Consider the following 16984-nt stretch of genomic DNA (forward strand, 5'->3'; position numbering starts at 1 on the left):
TTTCAAAATGAACCCTACAAATTTTGCTTTAAGTACTCTTTCTGTGTGATTGAGTAACAAACACAAACTTTTAGGCATAATATTAGGAATACCAATTAAAACAATGCTTATTTGGATGTACACAGATCTCTGATGTTAACTTAACAGATCTAAAAGTAGTGCTATTATCCTTAAGAAAAGGATGTTACAAGTTTAATTTCAATCAAACCACACTGCCATAGAATGACTTCCTATATTCATAACTACTTACAAATTACAAAAATGTACACATCCTCTACTTACTTTTTATTCATTTATTGGCATTTATAGGCAAACAACTCGGGGCTATTGGTTTTATAAAGTACATTGGCTTAAAATATATTGGCATAGATAAAAAACATTGGCTTGACATGCTTATAAAGAAATTAGGTGAGTTTAATAGCTCAAACCATACTAGCTTAACCAATTTTAAGTGATATTGAACTCTTCTCAGTGCAGTGTGCAGAACTGTTAGTTTTATCATCATCTCAAACAATAATGAAAATATTTTATGTTGATAAGATGTGTACCTAACTTACCTATTCCAATAGGTACCTAAAGTTATTTTGTTATACAAGACACACATTTAATAGAACTAAATTAATACACGCATCTCTCTGGCTGGCCTATTATGGAGTCTTCAGGTCCAATTCCTGTTGAGCATTCATGCCCAACAGTGATAATTAATATTGAACACTTATGTGCTCATATATGTGACCGACGGCACTATTGAGACATTTCCCGGTGGTCCTACATCCCGAGCTGCCTCATCATACTTAGTATGTGTCAGTCAGTGCCCTTCTTCAAGTACATATTTCAATGTCTGCAAATAAAACAACAATTTATGCATTTCTTTGTCGCTAACAATATCAATATATTATCACTTCAATTTTGTGTACTGACTAACACAAATTGTCTTTGTGATACTTACTGTGATAGCTAGGAATTTCAACTAGGTATACGATTATTTTTTAATTTGGATAATTTAAAAGTGGAGTTAGGTTAGGTAAACACAAACAATAACAATACTTACGTGCATAATCTTCTGTGAATTTTTTTAAAACTATTTTACGGCTCCGGCTTCTAGCTCTTTTAAAATAAAAAGTAGCCACAGACGAGTTACGAGTAACGAAAACGAGCAAAATCAAAAGCACAGATAAAAAATAATAACACTTTGACATTAGCCGAGGACTAGTCTTTCCCCGCCTTATCACCGGGGATAATTATATCCAACCCTGTGCCCATGCTCGGAGAGTGGAAATAACTATCGGAGGGGATAAAATTTTTATCCTTTCCTCGGGGAGAAAATTTCCCGGCCCATGCTAGGCCTGCAGCACGGCTAGCATGGGCCGAAGATAAAAATTATATCCCCCGATTTTATCCACTGCACAGGAGATAACATTAACTTCTCCACCCCTCAGAGCACGGCAACAGGGGAGAGGAGAAGTTTATCCCCGTTTGACATTTCACGGGGACTCGGGGGACTATTTATCCACCGTCTATAGCATGGGGCCAAATAAAAGAAGATAAACTGTCCTTTTTTGACATTTGAGAGGGATAATTTTATCATCGAGATTAGAGGTGGGTATAAGCTCATAGAACTTTAACTCAATTATTAAAAGATCAAAAAACATGTCTCGCGCTTTTTTTATTAGTTTGAAATAGAGAATTTAGAACGAAAATAACATGAGCACGTAATTAGTGATGGAAGTAATCCCTTTGAATTTCCCGACGCTGAGTTCCGACACTTGTTTCGGATGGACAAATATTATGTGCTGTACTTGTGCGAGCAGCTTAATGAAGCACTAAAGCCGATTAATTCGATGGATGGATTCATAAAAGTAAGTACCTAAGTACTTACCTATTACCTAAAACCATCTTGTGCAAACGAATAGGTACCTACTTAGGTAGGTAGTAGGTACCTACAAATAGGTCCTACATGCGGCTATTATCTATTTATTCTACGTCCTCACATCTATAAGACTCTTGGCAGATGGTAGTTACCAGTGAGATACAAGTCAAGGTCATGGGATGACTATTGCCCGCGACTTCATCTGTGTGGATTTAGGTTTTGAAAATCCTGTGAGAACTATTTGATTTTCCAGAATAAAAAGTAGCCGGTGTCCATCCTCGGGATGTAAGCTAACTCTGTAGGTACTAAATTTCATCTAAATCGGTTAGACTGTTGGGCTGTGAAAAGCTAGCAGACAGACAGGCAGACACACTTTCGCATTTATAATATTAGTATGGATTATTGGAAATATAAAATAACACAATGACTCATTATAATAAAATCATATTTTATTTGAACAAAATAGGCAGGAGTCTAATTTAACAAAACAATTCTTAAATTAAAATACACACCTATATCATAGTTAAATACATAATGATACACAAACACAATAACACTTTACAAATTATAATGGTTCATCATAAGTGTTTTGTAAGAGTAAATATGTTAGCCTATTATACTTTATAGACCATTTCAGTATATCCTCTTACTCTTAATTTATTATTATTGAAAATCATTAATGTATAAATTGTATATTTCAGAATTCCAATGGAACAACCAAAGGACAGACTAGAAAATGTAACAAATAAAGAAATCTCACATATCTATGGATCAAACCAGACTGCTAACTGTTGCCCGACAATAAAAGGGAAAAAGGGATGGAATAATAAATACATATTTGCATTAAAATATATTTCTTTAAGTACCTATTACCTAAAACCACCTTGTGCAAACCCATCCTTATATCTACTACTACTACTAGGGTTCTGTAGGGTACCAATGGGACCCTATTACAGTCTCAGCTCTCCATCTGTCTGTCTCCTGAAACGTAACAGGTTAAAGTTGAAATTTTGTACTTATTTCTATTGCTGCTATAACAAAAAATAAGTTTCTTCAAAAAATAATTTTGCTTTAAGTACTCTTTCTGTGTGATTGAGTAACAAACACAAACTCTTAGGCATAATATTAGGAATACCAATTAAAACAATGCTTATTTGGATGTACACAAATCTCTGATGTAAAGTAGTGCTATTATCCTTAAGAAAAGGAAGTAACAAGTTTAATGTTCAATCAAACCACACTGCCATAGAATAACTTCCTATATTCATAACTATTTACAAATTACAAAAATGTACATATCCTCTACTTACTTTTTATTTATTTATTGGCATTTATAGGAAAACCACTCGGGGCTATTGGTTTTATAAAGTACCCACTGTGTACAAAGTGGGTTAAACGACAGTCTCACCATAGTCCACCACCGACACTTCAAAGATTTCCTGCCATAAGATAAAAAACATTGGCTTGACATGCTTATAAAGAAATTAGGTTAGTTTAATAGCTCAAACCATACCAGCTTAACCAATTTTAAGTGATATTGAACTCTTCTCAGTGCAGTGTGCTGAACTGTTAGTTTTATCATCATCTCAAACAATAATGAAAATATTTTATGTTGATAAGATGTGTACCTAACTTACCTATTCCAATAGGTAGGTACCTAAAGTTATTTTGAGTTTGTTATACAAGACACACATTTAATAGAACTAAATTAATACACGCATCTCTCTGGCTGGCCCATTATGGAGTCTTCAGGTCCAATTCCTGTTGAGCATTTATGCCCAACAGTGATAATTAATATTGAACACTTATGTGCTCATATATGTGACCGACGGCACTATTGAGACATTTCCCGGTGGTCCTACATCCCGAGCTGCCTCATCATACTTGTCAGTCAGTGGCCAGTGCCCTTCTTCAAGTACATATTTCCATGTCTGCAAATAAAACAACAATTTATGCATTTCTTTGTCGCTAACAATATCGATATATTTTCACTTCAATTTTGTGTACTGACTAACACAAATTGTCTTTGTGATACTTACTGTGATAGCTAGGAATTTCAACTATTCGATTATTTTTTAATTTGGATAATTCAAAAGTGGAGTTAGGTTAGGTTAACACAAACAATAACAATACTTACGTGCATAATCTTCTGTGAATGTTTTTTAAACTATTTTACGGCTCCGGCTTCTAGCTCTTTTAAAATAAAAAGCAGCCACAGACGAGTTACGAGTAACGAAAACGAGCAAAATCAAAAGCACAGATAAAAAATAATAACACTTTGACATTAACCGAGGACTAGTCTTTCCCCGCCTTATCACCGGGGATAATTATATCCAACCCTGTGCCCATGCTCGGAGAGTGGAAATAACTATCGGAGGGGATAAAATTTTTATCCTTTCCTCGGGGAGAAAATTTCCCGGCCCATGCTAGGCCTGCAGTTGGTAATATAATCTTACTTTGAAAGTTGAAAGTACTAATATACAATTAAAATTTTTTTGTGATGTAAACCAGAAATTTACGGTTTTTGGATTTTTTTCTTTACACCCCATTCCCACTTGTCGCTTGTCGGACACGGATTTTTATCAGATTTTCCAGTAGCAGAACACTTTATAAGAAGCTATTCACACTTGTCGGAAACCGATTTTTTCTCAAAATGTACTGCCACTGGAATATCAAGCGACATAAACGACAAACGACAAGTGGGATGGGAACGGGGGGTCACTTGTGCTCCTTGTTATCCTATCTACCTGTCACTTGGCCGATTTTTTTATATGCTAAGTCTTGGTACGTACTATGAGATTTTTCAAATCCACGTCCACTTTTCCCTTCTTTTAATATGTTATCGGTATGTCTCGATGAAGAACGACAAGCATTTACTTTACTGAAGACTACCTCGACAGTAGACACGCCAAACATTACGTCATCAGGACGTACAAGTAGACATAGCATGCAACTTATTAAGCTTTAATAAAATTTATGTAATGGAAAGGTTGCGTCACTAGTTCATTATACTTAATGGCTAGCTTTCTGATCACTACTAGGTACAGTCCGTACAAAATGACTCCTCAAGCGCCATTTTAACTCTATGGGTCAACTGACATGTCAAAAGTACGGTTCACCTTTAAAATAGGGACTAAAACCGTACTTTTGACATGAAATTTGACACAAAAAGTTAAAATGGCGCGTGAGGAGTTAAGTTTTACGCGTTACAAGCTACAACAACATACAAAGCAAAAGTCTGCAAAATGTGATTTGCATTTATCAAAGTTATTTCGTTGATATTTTATAGAGTAGGAAAACTTGTTTAAGAGGGCTCAGGACGGAGCTTTCTTCATACAAACGTAGGAGGGTAATTACTACATTATTTGATATTGTACGCTCAAAACTAAGTATTATATCGATTTATCTCGTCATTATCTAGGTTTATTGATATATTAAACATTGAAAATAATATTGATTTTAAAGTTAAGAGCCTCAAGAGATTCATATTTTAACACTAAATTTATGACAACTTTGGGCGTAAATAAGTAAGATTAGGAGTATGAAAATTCTAAAGAAATTTAACATTAGACATAGTTTATTTATTCATTAGTTGAAATAACTATACTTTGCAAGCATAAACTCAGTAGTTTTTTCTCAAAAATACTTTTCCTAAACCCTTGATTTCGGTGAAAATCATCGTGCCTCTCACCTTTCTCATACAATGTCAAGTGAAAAGCAAATAGGTTTGGTCGAGCGTCCTGCGTCACCTTAAGGACTTATCAAGTGAAATTAGTGAAAACTGAGGATACGTAAAAAGTTTTTAGTAACTTGTCTAAACATCCCACCAGTTCTTTAGTTAACGACGTGGCAGTACAACCACGGCTTACCCAGATGACAATTTTGACATCTGGTGTCTGGGCAAAGCTCGGTCTCTGGCAAAAAAATTAACTAGGCTAAAAGCAAAAATATATATTGGTCTTACTTAACTAAGTACCATGGATTAATTATTGGTTTCGCATGCTAAGTACAATATTTAAAAGGATATAAATTTTAAAGTGACAGTCCAAGTTACAGTTAAAATTGCTGAGTCTCGAAACTTGATATTTCAGATGTAGGTTGTTTCTATAGAAATAAAGGTAGACGGGGATTTTCATAAATTGCACCCTAGCAAAACCGAAGCGGATCAGCTAATATAGTTAAGTGTGTAGTGTGCCTAATATTGAAAACAATGTCCTTCTCATTTCGATACGTCAGCGGATTATACGAATGTTAGGCGGCTACTTCACTTTGGTTAGCTCGAAAGCGAAACCATAACAATCGTAGAATTTCTAAGAAGATCACACGACAGTTTGAGCAGAAATAAATATTTTGGTAGTGACTTAATGGGAAACCTTTGAAACGTTAGCAAGTCAGACAACAATAATAATTTATTATACACAGCAGCGTCCCGACCATGACTTCATTCTCTCGGTGTAAACAGTTTGAGCACTTTGAGATGATTAACACTTTTACGACAGAGCTAAAGACGACCGATATTAATAGTCTATCTCTCAAGTCGGGGGAAATCGAACACAAAAAAGGACTCCTATGGCTTATGATCTATGACCAAATCTTGCTGACTCGATCCAATATTTGACAGAAAGAAGGTAAGATTTTCCGGGACTTAAACTAGCCTTTGTCTTATAGTACTTTCGCGTTTATAATTATACAGGAAGTTTTTTCTGGTTTTGCACGTTTTTTTTGTGGTTCTGTATCGTTAGTAGAACATATTTCCATTCATAATTTTGTATCTTTTTTGAAATATTTTTTTACCCTAAAATAAGCATGGTCATACTATTTCGTATCGTCCTTTTGCCAGAAGCGTTGTTTGTCGTTTTGTCGATTTGATTCTGACGACTCTATGCAAAAACGTTGGCTAACTCATTATTATTAATAAACATTTTATTAGCTTGGTCTTGACAACACTGAGTTTTATCACGATGCAAGTAGGTAGGTACCATGAATTGGGTGTGTCACGAAATTCGGAATGTTTACACCTACTTCCTCATCCTCAAAATAGTCGTGTCCTATTGTTGACCATAAGGTCAATGTCGTACCCATTTGAATTTAGATTATAAACAATGATGCTGTAGCCTTCGCTGTAGCATAAAATTGGAACTCATCTGTAAAAGTTACTAGCTAACCATTAGTTTTAATCGTTAGTACCTTTTGAATTATTAAAAGGTGACAATATTATTATTTACCTTAAGTTAGGTAACTGGTAAGTAAATAACTAAATCTACACCTATATACATATATGTACCTATAGTCTACAGATAATAACGACAACGCGACAATATTCTATTTCTCCACTTTAAATACATTTTTATTAAAACGGTATTTTTTCATTAATCTGTCTATCTGTGCGCGCATCACGCTGAAACTACTGGACGCATATTACTTAATGAAATTGTTAATTGGCATACAATATACATATTTAAATAGCTATTACTCTGGCTTAACACTTAACATACACAATATTTTTTACCTCGAAAGAACTCTATTGTTTTTCGGGATAGGTAATGAAAATTTCGATGAGGTTTCTCCATAACAACTCCGTCAAATCTGAGCCGATTTTGAGAAAAACTTTTTCTTTATAAAGGTTGTATTATTAGCAGGTTTTCCATAATATAAAGGGGAAGATCTAATGAATAGTTTTGGATTTGGAAGTCAAAACTCCTCAAGTTACATACTTTAAAAATACATGAATGTTCATTTCTTTCTTATTAGTAACTATAGGATTATAAGAATTAGGATTTTGATAAAAAAACTTTGGTAAGTACCTGAACTTCTCAGTACGTTCAATACAGGTATCATTATCTTTCAGAACATTTCACGAAGAAGGTTCATTTTGTGTTTTTGGATTTTTTTTTTGGATGAAATGAATATTTACAAATCAAAAGGTTACTTACATAATATTATAATATTGTACAGTTGGTAATTGTAGGTATTTATATATAGTATATTTGTTTATAGAATAGGTAGGTAAACCTCACCCGTGCAAAGTCGGGGCGGGTCAACACTTAATTTAGTACTCAAAAATTGCAAAATCTTTTAAAAGTTATGTTTTAACAGATTCATTAAACGAATGTTTTTGAATTAATTTGCAGCTTTCAACAAAAAATACGAAGTTGTGACAATTTATTTTGTCCGTTTGAAATTTTGCAAATACATATAGTTATTTGTCCATTGAAAACTCAATTTTTTGCTCAATTTAAGCCCATTTCTTTCTAAAGGTGCGATATAAGTTTTAGACATACTTAAAAGTTTTGGTGATTAATGTTATTAGTGTATTACTTATTAAAGCCTTAAACCATGTTACCAAAAGAAATAAAGCCATAAATCAGACTAAGTAAAAACGACCCCTTTACACAGTTCCGCCGTTCTACTTTCAGGAACATTAGCGAAGTCCCTGCTACGTGATTGAGTTAGGTGTGGCACCTATACGACTATGCGATGCGGTCATTCTGTCAATATAGGCTGCTCATAACTCTAAGGGAAAAAGAAGGTAAACGACTATACGCCAAACCCGCTAAGGTAGGGTAAAACGATTTGGTGGAACCATCCATTATAACCTGATCATCAGATTTATAGTAGCTTCGTCAGTGAAATACATTACCTAAATGAATGAAAACATACCCGTTAACGTTATTCCAAATAACGTTGGAACGCATAGACTTATTATAGTTGGATCGTCATTCATAATCACGCCTAGCACATTTATTCGCGTTTACGGATCGATAATTCAGTTGAAGTAGAAGGTAATTATATTGAAATCTAATCTACCGTAGTGTCTGACGTTAAAGTCCGCTTTACGAAAGCAATTAAGTAATTGAAAAAAAAATACCATTGCTACAGACCTATCGTCGGGTAAAGTCACGGAATTGAATTAGGTGTTACTGATGTTTCTCTGGTCACAGAAAATACAACGATCTTATTCGCATAGAATGAATAACTTACAAGCTTATTCGACTCAACAGCGTGAGCGTCGCGGGGCGACGCGACGGTGGTTAGGTATTGTGTTATGATTTATGGATATATAAGATACATACTTAATATCTTTCCGGCCTTAAAATCTAAATCTTTTTGTATCATGTAATGCCTTCATTATGTCTGTTGTTTATGGTAGTTCAAATCACTTACAAACACTAGCAAGAAGCTTAGAAGTTACTACTAAACTTAGCTTACGCTTTTTAAAGCAGAACAAGTTACAATAACTTCATCAATATCAGCAGCTGAATACAAAACCGATTGTAACTTTGTCATTAAGGAAATCAATTAATTTCCTTAATGACAACCTCCATTTTTTTAAAGCGGTGATAGCCTAGTGGTTAAGACACGCACGCACCACTAACTTTTCGGAGTTCTGTGGGTTTTTAAAACAATTAAATATCACTTGCTTTAACGGTGAAGGAAAACATCGTGAGGAAACCTGACCTGAGAGTTCTCCATGTTCTCAAAGGTGTGTGAAGTCTGCAAATCCGCATTGGGCTAGGCGTGGCAAACTATTGACTAAACCCTTCTCACTCTGAGAGGAGACCTGGCTCAGTAGTGGGCCATATATTAGCCATGTTAAATTACTAATATTCCCCTTTCCTCTCTAATTAAGCGTCAGGCTTGTGCTAGGAGTAGGTACGACAATAGTGCAACGGGCGAAGTTTAAACCGTCATCGACCTTTCGGTTTTCAGTCCACTCCTTTACCGGTTGAGCTATTGAGGCTTTGAAAAGTTTTTTTTACATCTAGTAGGCAGCTAAAGTACCAAACTAGTAGTTAGGTACTTTAGCTGCCTACTAGATGTCTTCAGTCGCGTATGTATTTAAAGTAATGTACTCACCCAAGGCTGCTATGCAAATTGGCGAGTGGTCGTCGAACTATGCTGTAAAGCTTCCATTGTGATTACCTGAAAAAGAAAAAAGATTGCTTCTGAAAGGAAAATTAATTAATTCTTGTGACCCGGGGTTTGACCGCAATTCCATTTGCGTGCGCTCCATTCTCCGTCCTATTTGGACAAAGATTGGTAATTTTTTTACAAAATATAAAAGCCGACTTCAATACCTAATCACAAACACTAAAAAAATATTAAAAATCCGACTTCCTAAACCACAACAAAGTATAAAATAGTTTTTGTTTCTACACATGTATTAGTGTCATTATTTATATTCTCATGAATTGTTGTGTTTGTATATACTACAGACCAATAACTATATACTACTAAACAGTACCAGTACAGTACAGTTTGTATATACTACATAAACAGACTAATATAAAAATACTTTCACTTTTATTATAAGTATCTCCAGTGATGTTTAAATGTGCTGGGTACTTTTGAAAATTATGAAGAAAACAACTTTTTCAACTATTTGAGTTGTAATATCTCAGAAACAGTAACACTTAGGAGAAAAAGTGTAAAGACAATTTTTTATAGATAATTGCATGATCTACAAATTTATTACAGGAGATATCTATGTAATCCTATCGCCCGCAAAGTCGTTAAAGCCCGATTAACAGCTAACATAAAAGAACTGGGTCGATCCTCGGCGGGTGCTTTGGGGTACATTGAACAACCCTGTCATGGCAGAGATTAGGGTGGGCTAGGGTGTGTCGGTACCGTGAAATGTCGCGCCATTTTAGTTTTCCGCACGATGACGTCACGGGCCACTCCTGGCATTTGGGCTAAAGCAACAAAGCAGCCCTACCCTCACTCGCCACTGATAACTGAAAGCCTTAATAACTTGAAGCTCTTTGCTTTATTTGCACACGGCCGCTAGCACTTTTATCGCCCTTTTGCTGTGGCATTTATAAATAGTGAATTTGGGTTGAGCAAAAAGGCAAATGTTTTTATAGTTGTTAGGTATATTCCAGTTGTGTCCATTTTTCATATTGTATAAAGTATAGCAATCAATAAAAATGTGTCAGGAGTCAAGACACCGTAATAAAGCCGTGTTCAAGGAGATATGACCCACGGGTCGTCTTAGTGGGCGTTGCCCCATAAATGTTAAATAGCCAAGGTAAAATAACATTCATCAAACGGCACACGTCACGTCATAGCGCTATTCAGGTGTAGAAAACTTTCGTCACCTAGGTTTATAACACCTGTTTCTCTGTTCGGGCCCAATTAAAAAAGTCTTCCTGACGATAATATAAAATTTAAACTAAAAGAATAAATTAAAGAGGTGTTTCTTACGATCGCTATCAATATGTAACTGAACTGGTACAACGCATTGTGTAGATGTTAGACACAAATTAGTTCCAACCTTGTTAGTTTTAAGGCTGGTTTATAAATCAGCAAAACTAAACTTTAACTGACAAATGACATTTTGAATGATTTTCAATACAAACATCTTATTCCTCAGTAAACCTACATTGCTGAAAAAAACTACTTATCTAAATATATAAAAGGAAAAGCTGACTGACTGATCTATCAACACACAGCTCAAACTAAGAAAGGATTTTTGAAAATTATAAAAATAGGGGTAAAATAGGGGTTTGATATCTGTATAGTCCACGCGGTCGAAGTCGCGGGCATAAGGCAAGGAAAGGCATTCCGAACCAGTGGTAGATGCATCCGACTATTCGAAAGTACTTGTAAAAGTTTATTTGAATAAAAAAGATTTTTATTTTATTTTAATAAGCTAAATTATAGGCATAAATTAAAATTTTACATGACTAAAGATTTAACAGCAATTATATTTTAAAATCTTTTTTCTTTTGCTAAGATTTCTAAGCATAACCCTGTGCAAAACCAAGTTCAAGGCCAAACCACCTTAAACAACATTGAATCTACTAAATTATTCAAACATTAATTGATCCAAACATGAGAGACCTAACACCTGTTAGTTATATGTTATGTATGACACAATTCTTGAGTTGAAACTTAGCGCGAAAACTATACTATACTCTATCCATGGAAAGAATTTAGCTCTCTGCTCTCTGTTACATAACCCCATACAAATGATAGAGACAAAAATTTCAGTTGGTGTTAATCATAATCATAATAATTAATTTGTTAAACAATAATAAAGTTTTTTATTAAAGGCAAAGAACCCAGTATACATATTATTCATAAAATAAAATATACCATTATATAAATTAAAATAACATAAAGTAAAATGAACTACATGTACATACAAACTTATTAACTAACTGTGAATGTTAAAAAACTCTTCACAGGCGTCCTTGTCAACAAATCTATTTCTATTTCTTATTACTATTATGATGCACAGATAGCCAATATGTAAAAATATTGCTAGGCATTCCGTTACAAACCATCTGTAGAATACTGTTCTGAGATGCCCGGAGTCTCTCCCAGAAGGCAGCCACTCTTTTCCTCATTACCGCATAAAAATCAGGCACTCTCGATTCGGCAAACATACCCGACGCACTACAGTATCTAGGCAAACCCATCAATATGCGAAAAGCATCATTATACTGCACGCGCAATGCTGTGTAGGACTTTCGGAGAAAATTTGTCCAAAGTTGGCAAGTGTAGAAGCACTGGCAATACGCGTTAAACAGTACAATCTTGACGGATTTGCTGCATTTGCCAATCTTCGAGCTAACATGTTACAGCGTATCGAGAGTGCCCTCCTTTCTCTCTCAATATCACAGTCATCCTTCAGGTGCTCAGTAAGAACATGTCCCAAGTATTTGAACTTTGTCACAGCCCGAACTGCCGAACCATCTAGTATTCAAGTACCCTCTCCGGACCGGACCCTTGCCTGCTCGAAACACTAACATTTTAGACTTAGTTACATTATATTTCAGCCTGTGAGTATTGGCAAAATGCTCATGTAAAGCTCAGTATGCTTTTTGTTTGTGAGTTTTACCCCTTTTGAGGTTAGAAGTGTTTTTGTAATGTACTTGAAAATGGTGCATTTCATTATAATAAGAGTGGTAGCATTACAATCATGGAACAAGCCTCTATCAACTACAAACTCCTTTTGTACCAAAAACTACTAAGTTCAACCCATTTTTTTGACTCTGAAATGAAAGCCTTGTAATCCTTATTCCATAGACTTGGGTTTTGATCCTTACATTCGTTTAGTGGCAAGGGTTTAATTATCTTGTAGTTTTATTTTATGGCACTCAGTTTTCCTATAACTTAATTTACAATTCTTATCATATTTTTTTAACTTTAGGCTCAATACTTGTTCGTAGTTAGAGTAAACATATTAAGAACATTGATGAAAATAACAAACTCAAGGAATGGATTTTATAAAATCTCGAAACTCTTTCGATAACCCGGTTACAACAGGTTGGCGGCTATATTTTGGCAATCTAAAAATAGACATACAGTCGTAAACACTTGGGTGTACACTGTTTGCTGGCTAAAACACGTACTTTTCCAAATTAATGATTACGTATACTACTTTACGAATACATAGTGATTTCTTACGCTTATAAAAGTGAAAGTAGAGTCAAGAGTTGACAACTGTTTATTGAAACAATTTTATATTCTGAATTCTGATTAACAATACTTACTTAAGTGAACTGTACGCCCCACAGAGAAAAGCATTAATTATGTACACTTCACTGAAAATAGTTTTTGGTTCATTTGTGATTCAAAATTTATAGTAAGTTATAAAATCACGCACATGACACAAGCCTCACAATTTTCTGATTTTTACGTGATTTTCACACTATACGATAGGCTTTAGGTATTCCATCCAAGATACCGATTGACATTGACAGAAATACAATGTTGCCAACCTCTTTTTTCAAAGCCAGAATCATAGACTATACGCATATATTTATATTTCCAAACATAAACGAGTCACGAATATACATTCGTGCCGTAGATAGAGTAATAAAGGTAGATTGAAGTACTGTGTAACCGCGTATGAGATAGCGATAGCACGACGTAACGATGAATAACACTACATTTATTACCATGGTTTAGTAGTCAATATTTGTATTAACCGATCAAAAATATTTGTATTCAACGTTTTTTATGTAAAAACAAGTAAATAACTTATGAGAAATACAATTACGCCATGAATTCTCAAAGTTTGTTTTGCAACTAAAGTTGCATTCCTTGTATGTATTGTTGAAAAAAAACCAGTTACATGATAAGGGACAAGAAATTGGTTAGCTGCGTCTCTGTTTATGACATTAGTAACTTTATCTGTGCTTTTTTTTAGTGTGAATGAGAAAGCAAACGTTCCTGTATCTACCTTTATTACTCTATCTACGATTCGTGCAAACATAATAGGCGCCGCACACGGTCAAGCATGTTTCTCATATTAAGACGGTTTTTTTTATGAGGTCATCAAACACAAGAGCACGGTGCCAAATACCATTTAAACAGGTCTGTCAAACTGGCTAGTCAAACAAAACAAGGCGTCACTTTCGACGCAGAATCCAGAAAGGGATACTGCGCTGAGCATAGGCGCTGAGTGATGCGCACCGCGGACAAAGGATTTCTTGTGAAACAAACAGCCGTACACCAATCAAGCATGTTTGACAAACAGACTGTCAATCAAATTTGCCAAGCACGTAGTTTGTTTGACAAGCACGTAGTTTGTTTGACAAATACGTGAAAAATGACCGCAGACGGTCAAGCATGTTTGTCAAGCACGTAAAATTTGACAAACATGCTTGACCGTGTGCGGGGCCTCTTAGGCTCACTGTGACATTAGGGCAACTTTCCTTTACTCTTTGGTACCTCTGTCTTTAACAGACTGAACAAAGATGTCACTTATCACAGAACTAATTAGGTAGGTAGGTACCAATTATTATCAAACCAAAGAGTATAATAATCAGGCCCTGTCAACTGAGGGCCATAAAAGATGCATCAGTCCATTTCTTTCGCACTTTCTATTCCTCTTTCGAAATCCACAGGACTATCTCGCTCCACTCACACAGTATTAAAGGCACATGTACATACAGCACACTATAATATTTTTTGCTCAAATCTTATTGGTCGGTGATTAGATCCAATCGGCTTTCATTACATAGAATTTCGAAATAAAAACATGTCGGTTTTGAGAGATTTTATAACCTAACCTAAAAAACTCAATTTTTCTCCTTAATCCATTGCGAGAGTTTAAACCTTGAAGTGTGCTGCAGTTATAACAGGATATTCGTTTTATATTTCTATTTTCAGTTTTTTATGTTTTTGTTTTAATTGAGAGATATAGTGGATGTGCTCTTTAAACTTGCCTGCCTAATTTAGGCTTAGTAATAATTGTAATTCTAGTGGTGTTTCTAAATACCTAGTATCCTTTTTATCTGATATGAGGCAGTGTAGTGTACCTAAGTGTAAAAGCACCCTACATTTACACGCCGTACTTTTTACCGACACTACTAGATGGAAAGCATGGTTGATTAACTGTACATATTTGCGTAAGTACTCCCTTAGGCAATTAAAAAATGTCAGGATTTGCGAATCCCATTTCTTACCTCGGTATATCGTAAATAATAGATTGACAAAAGATTCAATTCCCACGCTGAATTTGCATATTACACAGTCTTCTAAAAACCCTGGTATAGTACATTTTAAAATTGACAAATTTCTAGAGATATCCCCTTTACAGACTGGTAAACCCCTCGATGTTAACATAGTCGATATCCCATCGACTTCACAAACAGACAAACAAAGTAGGAATGAGCAAGCTTCTGTTATTTCAAGTCCTATAGATTTAGTTAATCCCTTGCCAATTATCCCGATTCCTGACAAACAGAAGTCACCAGATTTAATTCAGCACTTCATTTTAGAGCCAACAACTTCTATTACTCATTACTCTCAACCACTGAGTCATAAATATATCATATATATGATGTCCCACATTTACTCAAATGTTTCCACAATAATTTTCAGAAGAAGGACTTGCTCATCGGGAGTCAGCGTGCTCAGTGGGACTACATCGAGAAGCTGTTTGCTGTTGATGGTGTGGCAGGTGTTGGATGGTCTACCAAATTAACAGACAAGCATGTGAAACCAAATTGATACTACAAGTTGAAGGCAAGTAACTGAACATTTGTTTTGTAACAATAGCTTTGTGATAATGTCCTTGCCATGGAAAAAATCCAATAAAACTATGGTGCGCAGACCTTAGTTATTGGTACTAAAACTTCTTGTTTTCGTGGTGTCTATGTTATCACGTTTTTGAAAGCACTGTCTCTGAAACTATGGGTTGTAGAGCCTGTTGTTGGTCAATTTTAAGTTTCAGCTAACAAAAATCTCATCACGTGATCACATAGACACCATAAAAACAAGAAGTACCAATAACCAGGGTCGGCGCCCAATAGTGTCGAAGATAATTATGAGCATACTAGGTGATGCCAGCGACTGCGTGGATTTTCATTTTTCAAAATCCCGCGGGAACTCTTTGATTTTCCGGGATAAAAAGCAGCCTATATGTTAATTCAGGGTATAATCTATCTCCATTCCAAATTTCATCCAAATCCGTTCAGCTGTTTTTGTGTGATTGAGTAACAAACATCCAAACATCCACACTTTCACATCCATACTAATATTATAAATGTGAAAGTGTGTCTGTCTGTCTGTCTGCTAGCTTTTCACGGCTCAACCGTTCAACCGATTTGACTATATTTGGTACAGAGATAGCTTGCATCCCGGGGAAGGACATAGGCTATTTTTTATCCCGGAAAATTGAAGAGTTTCCACAGGATTCTTAAAAACCTAAATCCACGCGTACGAAGTTGCGGACATCGGCTAGTTTATAATATTAACATTAGGATTAGGATAGTATAATTATGAGCATAAAAGATAATTTTTTGAATAAAAATTTGAATCCTAATGAATTTCCAAACTACTCATTTAAATTCTTTAATTATATTTTAAACCCAATGTCTACTTTAAATCTAAATTGCATTATCAAATTTAGTTTATTAACATAATTATCTATAAAAAAATAACCATGCATTACAGGTGAAACTTGCTGCGCAAGTCTTCAGCAGAGATGTGGCCCACAGCTTAAGAATACAGATGAACACTTATCGTCAACTACAACTGGAACATAGTTATTGTCTATTCTAAATAAAGTTTTTATATTTTGATAAATTTGATTGATTTTTTTTGAAAAACTAAATTTCTTAATAAATTATTAGTAGGATTACCGATAAATAC

At 35.0% G+C, this 16984-nt stretch overlaps 1 protein-coding gene and 2 long non-coding RNA genes across 5 annotated transcripts in view; 1 reads left to right on the top strand and 2 right to left on the bottom strand.

The window, feature by feature from the left end:
- The window catches only part of ATP8B (ATPase phospholipid transporting 8B), a 71789-nt gene extending 58226 nt beyond the window's left edge, over positions 1–13563 (bottom strand). Inside the window, exons 1-2 of the mRNA XM_069504274.1 lie at positions 13375–13563; positions 9728–9793 (exon numbers count right to left, since the gene is read on the bottom strand). The gene's annotated coding sequence lies outside the window, so the exon portion shown is untranslated. The remainder of the gene's footprint in view (positions 1–9727; positions 9794–13374) is intronic.
- On the bottom strand, positions 2341–4282 carry LOC138403465 (uncharacterized). Of its 3 annotated transcripts, XR_011237727.1 has the most exons (3): positions 3910–3982; positions 3181–3801; positions 2341–2851 (listed from the first exon to the last, which is right to left on the bottom strand). It is a non-coding gene; the product is annotated as an uncharacterized lncRNA (long non-coding RNA). The 3 variants fall into 3 exon arrangements; XR_011237726.1 differs by lacking the exons at positions 2341–2851; positions 3910–3982 and adding an exon at positions 4008–4282 and having other exon boundaries at positions 3144–3801; XR_011237725.1 differs by lacking the exon at positions 2341–2851 and having other exon boundaries at positions 3144–3801.
- Positions 13564–14657: 1094 nt separating the features above from the next.
- On the top strand, positions 14658–16918 carry LOC138403504 (uncharacterized). The gene is made up of 2 exons (XR_011237767.1): positions 14658–15856; positions 16787–16918. It is a non-coding gene; the product is annotated as an uncharacterized lncRNA (long non-coding RNA).
- The last annotated feature ends 66 nt before the right edge of the window (positions 16919–16984 follow it).

Source organism: Maniola hyperantus, chromosome 17, assembly GCF_902806685.2.
Source record: "Maniola hyperantus chromosome 17, iAphHyp1.2, whole genome shotgun sequence".
Lineage (NCBI taxonomy): Eukaryota > Metazoa > Arthropoda > Insecta > Lepidoptera > Nymphalidae > Maniola > Maniola hyperantus.